General features: G+C 37.9%; 1 pseudogene; it reads left to right on the forward strand.

The window, feature by feature from the left end:
- The first annotated feature begins 8568 nt into the window (after nt 1-8568).
- LOC121437454 lies at nt 8569-9977 on the forward strand (annotated as a pseudogene).
- The last annotated feature ends 4598 nt before the right edge of the window (nt 9978-14575 follow it).

Raw genomic sequence — 14575 nt, forward strand, 5'->3', positions numbered from 1 at the left:
AGGACAGAAACCCCAACAACCAAGCCAGGCCGCTCATGTTACACCCAACTTTTGCCCTGTGATCTTGTTTGCTTCCAATTTCCAGGATGATCTATACATGTTTTTCTTTGGGTTCACCTTGTTATTGGACTTCTCTAGACTTGTAAACTATAGTCTTAATGTCATTTGTCTATGGCTAGAGTTCACTAATAAGTGAGTACATACCATATTCATCTTTTTGGGTCTGGGTTATCTCACTCAGGATAGTGTTTTCTATTTCCATCCATTTGCATGCAAAATTCAAGATGTCATTGTTTTTTACTGCTGAGTAGTACTCTAATGTGTATATATTCCACGCTTTCTTTATCTCTTCATCTATTCTTCCATTGAGGGGACTCTAGGTTGTTTCCAGGTTCTGGCTATTACAAATAATGCTGCTATGAACATAGTTGAACAAATGCTTTTGTAGTGATTGGGTATTTCTTGGGTACATTGCCAAGAGTGGTATTGCTGGATAATGAGGTAGGCTGATTCCCAATTTTATGAGAAACCAACACACTGATTTCCAAAATGGTTGCACAAGTTTACATTCCTACCAGCAATCGATGAGTGTTCTCCTTATTCCACATTCTCTCTAGCATAGGCTATCATTGGTGTTTTTGATTTTAGCCATTTTGACAGGTGTAAGATGGTATCTCAAAATTGTTTTGATTTGTATTTCCCTGATTGCTTAGGAGGTTGAACATGACCTTAAGTGTCTTTTGGCTATTTGAACTTCTGTTGAGAATTCTCTGTTCAGTTTAGTACCCCATTTTAATTGGGTTATTTAGAATTGTAATGTGTAGTTTCTTGAGTTCTTTATATATCTTGGAGGTCAGACTTTTGTCTGATATAGGATTGATGACAATCTTCTCCCATTCAGTAGGATGCCTTTTTGTCTTAATGAGAATGTCCTTTGCTTTACAGAAACTTCTCAGTTTCGGGAGGTCCCATTTATTCATTGTTGTTCTTATTGTCTGCGATACTGGGGTTATATGTAGGAAGTGGTGTCCTGTGCCCAAATGTTGCAGTCTACTTCCCACTTTCTATTTTTCAGGTTCAGTGTGGTCAAATTTATATTGAGGTCTTTAATACATCTGGACTTGAGTTTTGTGCATGGTGATAGATATGGTTCTATTTTCTTTATTCTACAGGTTGACATCCAGTTATGCCAGTACCATTTGTAGAAGATGATTTCTTTCTTCCATTATATACTTTTAGTTCCTTTGTTGAAAATCATTTGTTTATAGGTTTGTGGGTTAATATCTGGGTCTTCAATTTGATTCCATTGCTCGATGTCTCTGTTTTTATGTCAATACCAAGTTGTTTTCATTACTGTAGCTCTGTAATAGAGTTTGAAGTCAGGTGTGATAATGCCTCCAGTAGTTCCGTTATTGTTAGGATTGTTTTGGCTATCCTAGGTTTTTTATTTTTCCAAATATTTTGATTATTGTTCTCTCAATGTCTGTGAAGAATTTTCTTGGGATTTTGATGGGGATTGTGCCGAATTTATAGATTGCCTTTGGTACAATTGCCACTTTTACTATGTTGATCCTACCTATCCAAGATCATGGGAGATCCTTCCATTTTCTGGTATCTTCTTCAACTTCTTTCTTGAAAGCCTTAAAGTTCTTGTTAAATAGGTCTTTCACTTCCTTCGTTAGAGTTACCCCAAGATACTTTATGCTATTTGTGGCTATTGTAAATGGTGAAGTTTCTCTCATTTCCCTCTCTGCTTCTTTGTTCTTTGTGTATAGAAGTGCTACTAATTTTTTTTGAGCTGATCTTCTATCCTACCACATTAATAAAAGTGTTTATCAGCTGTAGGAATTCTTTGGTAGAGTTTTTGGGGTCACTGATGTACATTATCATATCATCTGAAATAATGAAAGTTGACTTCTTCCTTTCTGATTCAAATCACCTTGCTCTCCTTATGTTGTCTTATTTCTATTGCTGCAACATCAAGCACTATGTTGAAGAGATATGGTGAGAGTAGAAAGCCATGTCTTGTTCCCAATTTTAGTGGAATGTCTTTGAGTTTCTCTCCATTTAATTTGATATTTGCTGTTGGTTTGCTGTATATTGTTTTTATTATACTTAGACATGGTCCTTGTATCACTACACTCTCCAAGACCTTTATCATAAAGGGGCAGTAAAGTTTGTCAAATGTTTTTTCAGCATCTAATGAAATGATCATATGATTTTTTCTTTCAGTTTATTTATATGATGAATTACATTGATAGATTTTCATATGTTGAACCAGCCCTGCATCTCTAGAATGAAGCATACTTGATTGTAATGGATAATTTTTTAATGTATTCTTGTATTCAGTTTGCTAGTATTTTATTGAGAATTTTTGCATTGATGTTCATGAGTGAGACTGGTCTGTAATTCTCTTTCTTGGTTGAGTCTTTGTGTGGTTTTGGTATCAGGGTAACTATAGATTCATAAAAAGAATTTGGCAATGACTCTTCTGTTTCTATCATGTGAAACATATTAAGAAATATAGGTATCAGCTCTTCTTGAAAGTTCTGATAAAATTCTTCATTAAAACCATCACATCCTGGGCTTTTTTTGGGGTGTGAGGTTTTTTATGACCTCTTCTATTTCCTCACGACTTATAGGTCTATTTAAATTTTTCACCTGGTCTTGATTTAATTTTGGTAAATGGTACTTATCTAAAAACAAGTCCATTTCTTTTACATTTTCCAACTTTGTGGCATACAAGCTTTTGTAATAAAACCTAATGATTCTCTGAATTTTCTCAGTGTTTGTTGTTATGTCTCCCTTTTCTTTTCTGATCTTGTTAATTTGTGTGTTTTCTCTCTCTGCCTTTTGATTCATTTGGATAGGGGCTTATCAATCTTGTTGATTTTCTCAATAAAACTGCTCTTTGTTTCATTGATTCTTTGAATCATCTTCTGTGTTTGTATTTTGTTGATTTCTGGACTCAGTTTGATTATTTCCAGTCTTCTACTCCTCCTGGGTGAGTGTACTTTTTTGCTCTCTAGAACTTTCAGCTGTGTTCTTAAGTCTCTAATGTGAGCTTTCTTTGTTTTGTTTTTTTTTTAACGTGGGCACGTAGGTATATGAACTTTCCTCTTAACACTGCTTTCATAGTATCCCGTAGGTTTTGGTATGTTGTGTATTTTTGTTGAATTCAATGAAGACTTTAGTTTCTTTCTTCATTCTTCCCAGTTGACTGCTCAGATTCCATCAGTTTGTAGGCTTTCTGGTGGTAAAATTGTTGTTAAATTCTAGCTTTATTCTATGGTGATCTGATAAGACACAGGTGGTTACTAAGATTTGTTTGTATCTGTGGAGGCTTGATTTGTTACCAAGTATGTGGTATATTTTTGAGAAAGTTCTATGAGATGCTGAGAAGAAGGTATAATCTTTCCTATTTAGTTGGAATGTTCTTTAGATGTCTGTTAAGTCCATTTGATTTATTACCTCTGTTAATTCTCTTATTCCCTGTTAGGTTTCTGTCTGATTGACCTGTCCATTGGTGAGAGAGGAGTGTTGAAGTCTCCTACTATTAGTGTGTGGGGTTTGATGTGTGCTTTGAGTTCTAGTAATGTTAGTTTAACATATGTGGGTGCTTTTATATTAGGGGCATAGATATTCAGGATTGAGATTTCATCCTGATGAATTGTTCCTGTTATGAGTATAAAGTGTCCTTCTCCATCTCTTCTGATTGATTTTAGTTTGAAGTCAATTTTGTTAGATATTAGTATAGCCACACCCACTTGTTTCTTGGGTCCATTTGATAGAAAAATCTTTTACCAACTCTTTACTCTGATGTAATGTCTGTCTTTCTGGTTGATGTATGTTTCTTTTAAACAGCAGAATGTTGGATCCTGTTATGGTATCCATTCTCTTAACTTGTGCCTTTTTATAGCCGAATTGAGTCCATTGATGTTAAGTGATATTAATGACCAGTAGTTGTTAACTCAAGTTTTATGTGGGAGTCTTCTGTTTTGTGTTGATTTCATTGGTTAAATAAATAAACTGCTTTAGCCCTTTAATAGGACAGAAAATTAGGTAGGCGGAGTAGACAGAACAGAATGCTGGGAGAAAGAAGCTGAGTCAGTCATTTGCCATGATTCTCCCACTCCAGAGAGATGCAGGTTAAGATATTTCCTGGTAAGCCAGCTCGTGGTGCTACACAGAATATTAGAAATGGGTTAGATTAATATGTAAGAGCTAGCCAATAAGAGGCTGGAACAAATGGGCCAGGCAGTGTTTAAAAGAATACAGTTTCCATGTAATTATTTCGGGGCATAAGCTAGCCATGCGGGCAGCTGGGTGCTGGGGATACAGCCCCGCTGCTCCTATTACTACACAAGTTTATTATTTTTTTAGTGGCAGAGTTGTGTGTTTCCCTTCTTTGATTTGTGCTAGTGAATGGTTGTTAGATGTCTGGGTTATTGTGGGTGTTGTTGGGTTCCTTGGCTTGTGATTTTCATTCTATTACTTTCTGTCAGGCTGGGGTTTTGGCTACATATTGTTTAAATTTGTTTTTATCCTGGAATACCTTGTTTTCTCCATTGATGGTGAAAGAAAGCTTTGCTGGGTATAGTAGTCTGGGCTTACATCCATGGTCTTTTAGTTTCTGCAGCATATCTATCGAAGACCTTCTGGTTTTCATGGTTTACATAGAGAAGTCAGGTGTAATTCTGATAGGTTTACCTTTATATGTTACTTGACCTTTTTCCTTTTCAGCTCTTAATATAATCTGTATGTTTTGTGTTTTGATTATTATATGGAAAGGGGATTTTCTTTTGATCCAGTCTATTTGGTGTTCTGAATGTTTCTTGTACCTTCATAGGAAAATCCTTCTTTAGGTTTGGAAAGTTTTCTTCTATAATTTCATTGAATATATTTTCTGGGTCTCTGAGCTGTAATTCTTATCCTTCTTCTATCATTATTCTTAGGTTTGGTCTTTTCATGGTGTCCCAGATTTCCTGGATGTTTTGTATTAAAAAAAATTGTTGGATTTGCTGTTTTCCTTGATCAGTGCATTTATTTCCTCTATAGTATCTTCAGTGTCTGAAATTCTTTCTTTTATCTCTTGTATTCTGTTGTTTATACTTGTCTCTGTAGTTTCTGTTTGTTTACCCAGATTTTCCATATCCTACCTTCTCTCAGTTTGTGTTTTCTCCAATGCTTCCATTCCAGTTTTCAAGTCTTGAACTGTTTCCATTACCTGTTTGGTTGCTTTTTCTTTTTTTTTTAGGGATTTATTCATTTCTTCTAACTTTTTGTTAGTCTTCTCATCCATTTCATTAAAGGAGTTTTTTACATCCTGTTTAATGGTGTCTAATATTTTCATAATGTTACATTTAAAGTCTGTTTCTTCTACTTCTTCTGGATTAGGGTGTTCAAGTCTTCCTGTTGTATGTTCGCTGGATTCTGGTGTTATCATGTTGCTTTTCATATTGTTGGAGGAATTTTTGCATTGGGGCCTGCCCATCTCTTCCTTCAAATGTTGTTAGGAGAGTCTTGGTGGCTTGGTCTGATCTTTGCTGTGGCTACCTGTGTACTTGGGGGTTTTTCTTGGTCTGCACTCTCTTAGGTCCCCTCTGTACTGGAGATGTCTCTCAGATCCTCTCCATCCTGAAGTAGGCTGTGTTGGTGGATCTAAGGACCCTGCAGATGGAAAGAAGTTCTTGGGGGTCAAGCTGGCATGGGATATGTAGAGAAATGCAGTAGCCAGGGAGATGCCCCTCTGAATGGTCAGGAAGTTTAAGGGATTGGAGGATGCCTGTGCTCCATTCCCAGGACTTCCAGCTGGCCGGTCAGGCACTCACTTTCCCCTCAGGATGGAACTTCTGGTACAGGAGCAGGGCCACTTGCTGGCCAGGGACTTTGCAGATAAAATGGCGGCCTTGCTGGGTGCAGGCTCACTGTAACCAAGAAACTCCTGCAGCAATTGCACTCACCACTTTGCCCCCAGACCCTCAGCCCCAAAGCAGGCTGAGTTGGGGGATCGAATGACCCCACAGATGGAAAGGGGTGCTCGGGGGAAGCTGTGATTGGATAAGAAGAGAAAGGCAATAGCTGGGGAGAAGCCCCCACTGAATGGCCAGAAAGTTTAGGGGATTGGAGGCTGCCTGTGCTCCCTTTCTGGGGCGTCTGCCTGGCCAGTCGGGCATACACTCACCCCTCAGGACGGATCTTCTGGTACCCGTAGGAATTATTTTAATTGAAGTTAATGAGGTCACCCAGGTGGGGTATTTTAGAGGACAGATTTCTTTTAATGATAAACTACCCCATCATTCTTACTGGACCTTTTACCTATAGTCTCCACTCCACCTCAGCAACTCAAATAATATTTATGAGAAGGCACGTTTATTACCTTTCTGCTAGAAATTGTTACTATTACTTGCTTTAAACACAAGCAAGCCTAGGAGCTGAGAAAGTGACTAGAATCCACAGAGATAATTAGTGACTGAGCTGTAAACTAAAATTTGGGCAGTTTGCCTACAGTGTTTGTACTCCTAAGTGCTATAAGGCAGTTCTCCTGACTTGCAAATCAGATGAAATGAAATTGCCTCAGGTGAATGTTTGCTTTCTTCACAGTTTGGAGATCAACTTATGACACTCCTGAATTCCTCACCTTTTATCTTATTTTATAATCATTTTTATCACATAGGTGAGAAATTGTAAGTTAATTGAGGACACCCTCCAAGAAAATGTAGTACTGGTATTTTCATTTTGTGATACAAACTAGAACTATGTTGTAAAGCAAGGTAATTCCATTATACACAAGTTTTGCTTTGTGTCTCTTAGTGTAAATATCTAGCTTGAGGTAGTTTAAATGAGAAATGTCCCATAGGATTCAGAATTTGAATACTTAGTCCTCAGTTGGTAACACTGTTTGTGGAGGTTTAGGAAATGTGATCTTGTTGAAGGAAGCATTTCACTAGACATGGGATTTACATGCTTAAACTTTACCATACTGACAGTTCTCTTTTTCATGCTTACAGTTGAGGATATGAGCTTCCTGTTTCTGCCATTATGCCTGAAAGTCATGTCTATGACTCTATACTCCTGAAACATGATGAACTCTTATCTCTCTGGTATTATAAGCACAAATAAATTCTTCCTTCTATAAGTTTCCTTGGCCATGGGATTTTAGCACAGCAACAGAAATATATTAGTTGCTTTTCTGAGGAATGGCTCTCAATCACTATATCATTCCCTAGGAAATTTTCTTAAAGTACCAATGCCAAGAGTAGCCCAGAGAGTAATTATATGAAAAGCTTTCAGTGCCATAAACAGTCATAGATATTTCTGTTGCCCCATGCCGTTTTAAAAAAATATGTGTATAGATTGTTTGCATGTATATATGTCTGTACATCACTGTGTGGTTGGTCTAGTGAAGGCCAGAAGATGTCATCTGATTTCCCTGAGTTGCCATGTGGGTGCAGGGAATCAAAGATGTTCCTCTGGAAAAGCCACCACTACACTTCTAAGAGATCTCTACAACCCACTGAGATTTCAATGTGAAACATGAGATTAGAATTATTTGTGGGTATCAAGCCATGAATTTGTTTGACATGTCTAATGAATATTTACTGTCAAACTTCAAGAGATAATATAGAAACCACACTTAAAAACCCTCACTTTGGCTTCCCTGGTAAGAACAGTTGCAACTTTATTTGCCCTAGAAGAGAGAGAAACAAATAAATACAATATTTGATTCATAAACACTAAATTTTGCTACACAGTTTCATAAAGAATCCTGTGCAACTACAAAATTACCAACTATAAAATTAGACTCTTCAATCCTCAGAGCAAATGGAATCTGAGTCCCTTAGTGGAACAGTGTTGATCCATAATGACTGTTATTAGTTTCATCTTTATACTACAAAATATTTCACTAGCACTAGTTATTAGGTCTTAGCAATGCAGTCTGTCTCCATGGCTCTTTTTAATTTCATGTGGTATTTATTTTATAGCTATCATCTGTGATACGACTGTGACAGGTGGTACTTATGGCACCATGATAAGCACATTTGCTATCTCAAGGCCTAGTGGCTGATTTATTTAGAAGTCTCTTTCTGAAATTAAATTCTTTTTGAATTGCTATAGAACCAAATTTACTTTACTGAAAAAGACTAACATTGTCTTTCTTAGTTTAAATCGTTCATAAAACCAAGACAATTTCTTAAATATCCCAATATAGTAGAGGGACTAAGACAGCTTAAGATTGCCTGATGAAAATCTCTTCTACTCTTGATGATCTGTTTTTCTGAATGATACAGAAAGTGTTAACCAGTAAGCTGAATTTTTGGTTCTTTGTATCCTGGGTAATTGCTTAACCTTTATGGACTTCAAGAACTTGTTCCAATCGGGAATCCAATATGGACCCCCTTGGGAGGCACCGAGCTCCGTTGGCTCGTTTCCGACTGTCGCACGCTCTTTTCTCGGGATGGTGGAGGCCGTGCAGCGTCGCTGTTACTCTGAGCAAAGAACTGTTGGCAGAGGAAGTCGGGGTTAGAGAGGATTGGGAGACAGACACTTTGCTGTGCTTAAATTGAAGTCAAGGGTGCAAACATGCAGAGCAATAAAACCTTTAACTTGGAGAAGCAGAACCATACTCCAAGGAAGCACCATCAACATCACCACCAGCAGCACCATCAGCAGCAGCAGCAGCAGCAGCAACCACCCCCACCAATACCTGCAAATGGACAGCAGGCCAGCAGCCAGAATGAAGGTTTAACCATTGACCTGAAGAACTTTAGGAAACCAGGAGAGAAGACTTTCACCCAACCAAGCCGTCTCTTTGTGGGCAATCTTCCTCCTGACATTACTGAGGAGGAAATGAGGAAACTTTTTTTAAGAAATATGGGAAGACAGGCGAGGTTTTCATTTATAAGGATAAAGGCTTTGGCTTTATTCGCTTGGAAACATGAACCCTATCGGAAATTGCCAAAGTGGAGTTGGATAATATGCCATTCCATGGAAAGCAGCTACGTGTGTGCTGTGCTTATCATATTGCATCCCTTACATTCTGCAACCTTCCTCAGTATGTGTCCAACGAACTGCTGGAAGAAGCCTTATCTGTGTTTGGCCAGGTGGAGAGGGCTGTGGTCATTGTGGATGACCAAGGAAGGCCCTCAGGGAAAGGCATTGTTGAGTTCTCAGGGAAGCCAGCTGCTCGGAAAGCTCTGGACAGATGCAGTGAAGGCTCCTTCTTGCTAACGAAATTTTTTCGACCTGTGACTATGGAACCTATGGACCAGTTAGATGATGATGAGGGACTTCCAGAGAAGCTGGTTATAAAAAACCAGCAACTTCACAAGGGGTGAGAACAGCCACCCAGATTTGCACAGCTGGGGTCCTTTGAGTATGAGTATGCCGTGCGCTAGAAGGCACTCATTGAGATGGAGAAGCAATAGCAGGATCAAGTGGACCGCAACATCAAGGAGGCTCGTGAGAAGCTGGAGATGGAGATGGAGGCAGCACGCCATGAGCACCAGGTTATGCTAATGAAGCAGGATTTGATGAGGTGTCAAGAATAGTTTAAGAGAATGTAGGAGCTACATAACCAAGAGGTTCAGAAACGAAAGCAGCTAGAGCTCAGGCAGGAGGAGGAACGCAGACACCGGCGGAAACAAGAAGAAATGATGCGGCAACAGCAGGAAGGATTCAAGGGAACCTTCCCTGATGCAAGAGAACAAGAGATACGGATGGGCCAAATGGCTATGGGAGGTGCTATGGACATAAACAATAGAGGTGCCATGCCCCCTGCTCCTGTGCCAACTGGTACCCCAGCTCCTCCAGGACCTGCCACTATGATGCCAGATGGAAATTTGGGATTGACCCCACCAACAACTGAACGTTTCGGCCAAGCTGCTACAATGGAAGGAATTGGAGCAATTGGTGGAAATCCTCCTGCTTTCAACTGTCCAGCTCCTGGAGCTGAATTTGCTCCAAATAAATGCTGACAATACTAAATAAAAGTTGCAGTGTCTAGTTTCCCACAACCCTTAAAAGAAAGGTTCTTTTTGGACTAGCCAGAATTCTATCCTGGAAAAGTGTTAGGGGTTTTTCCCAATAGATAGGTCTTCCCTGCCTGTAATACTCTAGGGAGTAAGCTTAGAAGCAGAGGGCAAGGGAGGGGTGTTATTTAACAAATCAAAGTCTCTAGTATATTGCTTTCTCAAGTCTGTTTGGTGCATTCCTGAAATGTGTTGATTATTGAGGGCCTTGAACCATAGCAAAGTGAACTCAGAGAGCTCCATTAATCTTGATCATTCCTGTTTCCTTCTTTCCTTCCATGCTTTCTTCTTCCATCCCTCCCTCCTTCATTCATCATGTTTTAATTACTTTTTCATCTTTATTCCCCAAACCCCAGAGACACTGCCACATATATACCATGAAACCTAAACATCCTCCAAAGACCTAGCCCACTCTCTCCCAGGTGAGAATTCAGACAAATGTCCGCAGAGGTTACAACATACATATGGTTCTGTTATATCTCATATATAACCCCTTCATTTCCTAAGGAAGACATTTTCTCTTAGAGGTTTTCATTTTAGTATATCTTTAAAAAAAGAAAAAGTCTTGTGTTAACTTGTCTCCATGTTTTTCTTGGGTAAGGACTACTCAAGAATGAATGCCCTTTTCTGTCTGATATTGCTGTTCACAGCTTTTCTTGATAGGCCTAGTACAATCTTGGGAACAGGGTTGCTGTGTGTTGAAGTCTGACAGTAGCTCTTAGCCTTGCCTATCTTAGGTAGTTACACTGTGCATTTTTTTTTATTGGTGTACTATGTTTGATTTGTTCCTGATACCTTCAATTTGAAATTTTTTTCTGAGATATGGAGCAGTAATGCAGCATCACCTTAATAAAATACATTTGAAGGCTTTTAAAAAAAAAAAGAACTTGTTCCACAAAATGGGGCTACTGAGCCTTACACTGATATGGGATGTTGCTTTTATTGACTAATGAATAAAGCAGCATTGGCCTATGGCAGGGAAGAATATAGCCAGGCCAGCAGAGATATAGAGAGAGTAGGTGGAGTCAGAGAGATGCCATATAGCTGCCTAAGGAAACAGACACCGGATCCTTACCAGTAAGCCACAGCCACGTGCTGGCACACGGATTAATAGAAATGGGTTAATTTAAGATGTAAGGGTTAGGTAATAAGTAGCCTGAGATAATAGGCCAAGCAGTATTGTAATTAATAAAGTTTCTGTGTGATTATTCATGTCTGGGTTGCCGGGAACAAATGAGCGGTCTCTGTTTACACTAAACTGAATGATTACTTGAAAATTAAAGATCGTTAACATACAGGAAAATGTCTAACTCATGCCAATTATGAAATAATTTTATTATTCACCAGATCCATAAATTCATTTAATCAACAGGGTTTTTTTTGAGAAACTTTTGCGTGTCTGGCCAGCAACTAAATCAAACAAAACCAAACAAAAAAGCAAATTTCCTTCAAGATAAAACCTTAGAGGGAAGTTCACTGTATAGAGTATTCTAAAGTAAAATGAAATATTTCATCCTGAAGGAAATAGAGAACTCAAAGACTTCAGGGAGTTCCTGACCAAATACTCTAATCCCCTCCTTAATCAAGCATATATAGGCAGTAAAGCATGCTGCAGGATATTTCCACACAAGTCAGCTCCCTGGAAGAAGCAAAGAACAGCTGAGTTATCTCGTAGAGACAAATACTAGCTGAGAAAAAGAACAAGGTACTTGGAGGAGGCTAAGACAACTTAATTTACTTAGAAGAGATACTCTCCAATCCATTAAACTGCCTACAAATTGAGCACTGAGCTCCAGGGTTGTAGCTTTAGTTTGCTGTCACTCAGTATGAGGTGACTTTCTGGGGATCATGTATTTAAGTCACTTATGCTCCTGTAACCTTTCTCCCATACTATGGTAAAACAACCCCAATAGAACTTACTGTTTCACCAAGTTGAACATTGGAAGTATCCTTTCTTTGGTTCTCTATCTGGAATCAGTAGACACTTGCTCACATCTCATTAGGAATAACATTACACAATAGGGAGTGATCCCAGTTTTCAGAAGAAGAATAATTGAGGCAGAGTAAAGTAGACATTAGTTACATGGCTTCTACATCAATGTCATGTGTTTCAATGAATAAAAGTGTTGCTGTGGCTTCCCATTATAAGAAAGCAACACAGACAACACTTTACCAACTACTTATGTTCATATTCTAACGAAACTACTTGAAAACACTTCAATTTGTATTTAAGTTCATATTCTAAGAAGACTACATGAAAACACTTCAATTTTAATTTTGTGCAATTTTCTTTAATTATTTTATGTGTATGAGTGTTTTGTCTGAATGTATGTATGGGTACCATGTGTGTATCTGGTTTGGACAGTGGTCAGATTAAAAAAATCAGATCTTGTGGCAAGAGAATTTTGGATGATAGTAAACCATCATGTAGGCGTGTAAAGGACGCAGGTCCTCTATAAGATGGCCAAATGATCTTGACCACTGAACCATCTCTACAAATCTTGAATTTTATACAATTTTCACATACTTAAATCTTTAAGATTTTCAAATACTAAATTTTATAGACTTTTTTAGTTCCTAAAAGTCATGTGTAAGCAGGTACTAGACTAGAATAGTTTCATGTGGCACACTGTACTGAAGTTTCTATAAGATGGCAGTAGTAGAGGTACAACATATGTTTGACGGCTACTTTAAGTAATCTCGGGCATATGCTTATCTTTTTAAAATTGTCAAAAATAATCTAATATGAAAATAGTATTCTCAATGTCGTGGATTATTCTGTGATTTCTTCCTATACAATAAATTTTTAAATATTTTTGTCTAAAAATTGTTCAAAACATTCTCTAAAAAATCACCACTCCATTTACCATATACCATTTTTCATTATTACTGTGTAATTTTTTGCTGTTGGTGGTGATAGTGGGATCTGAAATTTATTTAAAAATGAGTCTATAGTGTATTGTCTATCAACAAGAAAAGTTAAAGCCATGATAGTATTTATTTGTTGGTTTGTATTGTGGCCCTGGAGGAGGAATATATGGCTTTCACCATGTTGGTAAAGGACTCTACCACTGAATTACATGTCCAAATTTTCTCTAGGATGGTTTTTGTATTAGATTTTTATAAATATGCTTTTTAAAATATAAATTCCCTATATGTAAAATTCTTCCATATATACATTAAACAAATCCACTATCATGAAGTTAGTGAAACCATAACATAAAGCAAATTAAGAATAATATATAAAACCCTCACAAATATAGCTAAACTCCATTAATGTTCATAGAAGCATATGATTTACATCACTGGAAGTGATCTAAACATATCTTGACAGCTCTACTACTGCCATTCTTAGGTCCTCTTTTGTCTTAAAAATAACAACAATAAATTATTATAGCAATAGTAATAATAATAATAGTAATCTTATACATGTAATTTGTTTTTTCAATTAAATCCACACATCTATAATATTAGCAGTTAGCTCGAATGGTATCTTTAAAAGTATCTAATCTTGTCTAGTTATTCTGTTTCTTTTAAAAATAAAAATCTATCTTTTCAATTATTTTTTTCAAACATTTTATTTTATTTTATTTTGCTTGATAAATAATATCATTCAAAATTTCCACCTCCTTCCCTCCTCCCATTTCCCTCCCACTCCCCCACTCACACTCACACCTCACCCTCCAGACCTAAGAGAGGGCAGGGTACCCTGGCCTGTGAGAAGTCCAAGGCCCTCCACAATCCATCCAGGCCTAGGAAGGTGTGCATCCAAACAGACTAGGATCCCAAAAAGCCAGTACATGCAGTAGAAACAAATCCCAGTGCCATTATCATTGGCTTCTCAGTCAACCCCTATTGTCAGCCACATTAAGAGAGTCCAGTTTGATCACATGCTTCTTTAGTCCCAGTCCAGTTGTCTTTGGTGAGCTCCAGTTAGATCAGGCACAGTGTCTCAGTGGGTGGACCAACCCCTCGTGGTCCTGACTTCCTTGCTTATCTTCTTATTTACTGAATGGGAAAAGATCTTCACCAACCCCAAATCAGACAAAGGTCTGATCTCCAAAATATATAAAAAACTCAAGAAACTAAACATTAAAGCTATAAATAACCCAATTAAAAAATGGGATACTGAACTGAACAGAGAATTCTCAACAGAAGAAGTTCAAATGGCCAAAAGATACTTAAGGTCACGTTCAACTTCCTTAGCGATCAAGGAAATTCAAATCAAAACAACTTTGAGATACCATCTTACACCTGTCAGAATGGCTAAAATAAAAAAAAAAAAACACCAATGATAGCCTTTGCTGGAGAGGATGTGGAGTAGCGGTACCACTCATCCATTGCTGGTAGGAATACAAACTTGTGCAGCCACTTTGGAAATCAGTGTGGCGGTTTCTCAGGAAATTGGGAGTCAACCCTCAAGATCCAGCAATACCATTCTTGGGAATATACTCAAGAGATGCGCAATAATACTACAAAAGCATTTGTTCAACTATGTTCATAGCAGCATTATTTGTAATAGCGAGAACCTGGAGACAACCTAG

This window comes from Microtus oregoni, unplaced genomic scaffold, assembly GCF_018167655.1.
Source record: "Microtus oregoni isolate MIOR12 unplaced genomic scaffold, Mior012 000052F_ref0000163, whole genome shotgun sequence".
In the NCBI taxonomy this organism is placed as follows: Eukaryota; Metazoa; Chordata; class Mammalia; order Rodentia; family Cricetidae; genus Microtus; species Microtus oregoni.